We start from the raw sequence: 4,865 nt of genomic DNA, 5'->3' as shown, positions 1-4,865 counted from the left end.
AAAAATATCTTGGAGATATGCCATGTATATTTGACCTAAGATGACTTTTCATAAAGCAAAAGACATTTTGCATACATAAGTCTGGATGTCTCCTGAGATGTATGGAACAGACTCTTGAATTGTAAACTATTAACACGAATCATTTCTAGCTACCAGTTGCTAGATACCTACTATTTGGCAGATTCTCTGCTAGACATCTTGTTATCTTACTGAATCCTCACTTCAGTCCAGTGAAGAGAGTGTTTTCATTTCCATTTTTTAATGAGGAAATTAAGATACAAAGGGGATATTCAACTTGGTCAGGGTCAGCAGCTCTGTAAGTGACCGAGTTGGCTGTAAGATTCAGTTTTTTAGGGAGAGTATTTGTGAAGAGTAAATGAAATAACCCAGGTGGAAACAACCTTATGTCCATTCATGGATAATCAAATTTCCTTTTTTTGGATAAAGGAAATTTATTTGTTATAATACAATAGAAAATTACTTAACCCAAAAACCAATTGTGACACATTACAACATGGTTGAATCTTGAAACTTTATACTAAGTGAAATAAGTCAAACACAGAAGAACAAATATTGTCTGATTCCACTTACATGAAATACCTTGAACAGCCAAAATCATAGACAGAAAATAAAAAGGTGGTTACCAGGGGCTAGGAGGAGAGTGGAATGTAGAGTTGGTATTTAATGGGTACAAAATTTTAGTTTGTAATATAGAAAAAGTTCTGGAGATGGATGCTGGTGGTGATGGTGAAACAATGTGAATATACTCAATGCCACTGAACTGTACTCATAAGATGGCTAAAATGGCAAATTTTATGTATGTATGTATTCTTTACCACAATAAAAAAGTCATCCATGAAAACTTCAGTAGCATTCTAGTTCACTATAGAACAAATACTTGCTTGAGGATCATAAGAGACTTTATTTGCAGTAGTAAGTGAAAATGGAGCCTGGTGTGTTGGTGCACTCCTGCATCACTATGCAGGAGGCTGAGGTGGGAGGGCTGCAAATTCCAGGCAGCCTGGGCAACTTAGGAAGACCCTGCCTCAAAATAAAAATTAAAAAGGTCTGGGGATGTTGATTAGTGATAGAGAGCCCCTGGGATCCATCTCCAGTACTGGAAAAAAAAAAAATGGGAAAGATTTTTAATGATAGGACATGTCAATGTTTAGATCTACTTACATTTAGATAAAATCATGGAAGAATTTATGGAGAATGCTTAGAGGTTTCTTAAACTTCATTTGTAAAATGTGACACTTTTATTACCTCCTAGAATGTTTCCTTGTTCATATTAAAATTTCTTAAGAAATGAGAGACCATTGTATTGTTATTTCTACCTAGTGATGGAATGGGAACTTCAATTATAGTCAACAAATTAATAACTAAGACTGATCTATGCAGATCCCATATAAGTACTGAAAGTGGACACAAGCAGTCTTCTGCAGCAAAACCTAGAAGGGAGGGAAACAAGTTCAGATTAAAAAAAAAAAAACTGTAAAAGAAGAGAGGTGAGCAAGCAAAATAGATAAGGCCTTCTGAAGGGTACATTGAATGGAATAAAATGAGAGAGGGGGTGGGCGGGGAGAGAGAGAATATGAATGAAACTGATGCTCACATAGGTAAATATATACCATTTTACCCCCAAAACTAAAGGTCAGATAAGAACAAAACAAACAAAATCTTCAAATAGACCATCCATTGATGTATGGTTCTGCACTAAATTATTCTTCCTATTATTTTATAGGATGACCCCCTCACCTACATTGGACATTTTTAACACATGAGATAAGATGGCAGAAGAAGAGGCAAATCAAACACATCCCTCCATCTGCTGATGCTGCATTCCTACTGCCAAGAACAGTCAAAGGGATGGATGTCAATATTTATCTCTATGGCTGTTTATGTCTGTACCTATCTCTATCTCTATCTCTATCTTTTTTCTATCTCTATATCCATCGCTATATCTCACAAAGGACCCATTTCCAAAAAAAGTGAGTTGTTGCAAATCCAAGAACAAAAGCAGACTACTTGATAGAAAAATAGGCAAATGAACCCAACAGCAAAGACTATCCATAGATAGTCAAGAAGCATTTAAAAGGAAGTTCAACTTTATTAATCATAAAGAAAATCCAAATTAAAACCATGAGATACAACTACAGTCTCTTCACAATGGGCAAAAGAGAAGAGACAAAACTAAATGTTGGCTCAACTGGAATTCTCATACATGAATGAAGGGAGGGAAAATTTACATAATAATTTTAGAAAAACATTTGTCAGTATCTACTAAAGTGAATGTGTGTGTATATATATTTTGTAATCGAGTATATCCATTTATAAGAATATAATCATCAGAAATGAACACATTTGTTTACTAAAACATGTACAAAAATATATTTATCAGAATGCACATCACTTATAGGTCGAATTAAGTTTCCACAGATTTCACACATTAAAGTGCCAGCTTGAGATTTTGACTTTATTAGGAAACAGGATTGTTTCAGATGTTATTAGTTAACATGAGGGTCTGCACACCTTGTAATTCCAGTGACTTAGGAGGCCGAGGCAGGAGGATTACAAGTTGGTGAGGTCTTAAGCAACTTAACAAGACCCTAAAGAATTTAGCAAGACCCTGTCTCAAAATACAAAAAGTGAAAAGGGCTAGGGATGTTGCTCAATGGTTAAGCACCACTGGGTTCAATCCTTGGTGCCCCCACCAAAAAAAAGAAAAAAAAAGATGATGTCATACAGGAAGAGTGTGGGACCCTAATCCATTGTGATTAGTGACTTTATAGAATGGAAAAACCAGTCAATGGAAATGCATATACAGATAAAACTATATGAATATGGAAGGCAGCTTTTCCACAGGGTGATCCAAGATGGTGGACTAGAGGGTGACTGCATTGCTCCAGAACCCAGGATTCAAGAAGGCAAGGCATTGAGAGATTTGGACTAAAATAGAGCCATGGGGTGAGTCTCCCCCACTGGATGAAGCTCAGCTTGGGCAGCAGGCCCAGATAGGGGCAGCTTATCAGAGCAGGGCAGGGCAGCTAGAGTCTTCCCCAGGTAGTCCTGCTCCCTTCGGCGGTGGGCTCCTCCCACATGGCCAACTTCTCGGAACAGGCCCCCCAGTGAGAGCCTTTCTGCACAGAACCAGCTCCAAGTCCTGGAGCCAGCAGCGAGCTCCGGCCCGCAGGCAGCTTCAGGGACCAGGACAGGGCAGCCAGGGACTTCCCCAAGCAGCCCTGCTCAAGGCGGGAGGCGCCTTTCGAGGCTAGCTTCTCGGAGCAGACCGCCCAGTGAGAGCCTTTCTACACAGAGCCAGCCACAAGTCCCCAAGCCGGCGGAGAGCTCCGACCTGCAGGCAGCCTCTGGGACCAGGGCAGGGCAGCCAGACAACTCTCCAGGAGGCCCTGCGCCCTCTGGCAGCAGGCTCCTTTCACGGCCAGCTTCTCAGAGCAGACCGCCCAGTGAGAGCCTTTCCGCATAGAGCCAGCTCCAAGCCCTGGAACCAGTAGCGGGTTAGGGGCAGATTTCTTCAGAAGCACTGCATTATCAAGTTCCTCCAAGACTTCAGGCTACTAAAGGCGGGGAGGTGATAAACTGGAAATCTACAGGGACACTATAAGCCAATAGAGGAAATCTGCAATATCTCAGAGTCCCACTGACATCTGACCAATATGAGAAAATAAGGGAAGAAAATGTCCCAAACAAACCTAGATACTATATCAATAAAACCCAATGACAGCACAGCAGAAGAAATGTCAGAAAGGGAGTTCAGAATGTACATAATTAAAACAATCAGGGAAGCAAACGAGGAGATGAAAGAGCAAATGCAGGCATTGAAGGAGGAGATGAAAGAGCAAATGCAGGCATTAAATGATTGTACCAATGAACAGTTAAAAGAGCAAATACAGGAAGCAAGAGATCATTTCAATAAAGAGTTAGAGATACTGAACAAAAACAAACAGAAATCCTTGAAATGAAGGAAACAATAAACCAAGTTAAAAACTCCATAGAAAGCATAACCAATAGGATAGAACACCTGGAAGACAGAACCTCAGACATTGAAGACAAAATATTTAATCTTGAAAACAAAGTTGACCAAACAGAGAAGATGGTAAGAAATCATGAACAGAATCTACAAGAATTATGGGATATCATGAAAAGTGAAATTTAAGAATTATTGGGATTGAGGAAGACTTAGAGAAACAAACCAAAGGAATGAACAATCTATTCAATGAAATAATATCAGAAAATTTCCCAAATGAAAAGAATGAAATGGACAAACCAGATACAAGAGGCTTATAGGACTCCAAATATACAAAATTACAACAGACCCACACCAAGGCACATTATTATGAAAATACCTAACATACAAAATAAAGACAGAATTTTAAAGGCTGTGAGAGAAAAGAATCAAATTACATTCAGGGGGGAAACCAATAGAATATCAGCATATTTTTCAATCCAGACCCTAAAAGCTAGAAAGGACTGGAACAACATTTACCAAGCCCTGAAAGAAAATGGATGCCAACCAAGAATCTTACTTTCAGATTTGATGACGAAATAAGATCCTTCCATGATATAAACAAAAGCTAAAGGAATTTACAAAAAGAAAGCCGGCATTACAGAACATTCTCAGCAAAATATTCCATGAGGAAGAGATGAAAAACAATGATGCAAATCAGCAACAGGAGGAACTAGCCTAAAGGAATAGCCAAATAAAGGAGAAACCAAATCATGTTAAAAAACAAAAATGAGTCCAATGACTGGGAATACAAATCATATCACAATAATAACCCTGAATGTTAATGGCCTGGACTCATCAATCAAAAGACATAGACTGGCAGATTGGATTAAAAAGA

The sequence above is a fragment of the Sciurus vulgaris genome (assembly GCF_902686455.1).
Source record: "Sciurus vulgaris genome assembly, chromosome: 4".
NCBI lineage: Eukaryota > Metazoa > Chordata > Mammalia > Rodentia > Sciuridae > Sciurus > Sciurus vulgaris.
The sequence above is the reverse complement of the archived record's forward strand: the minus strand, read 5'-3'. Positions refer to the sequence as shown.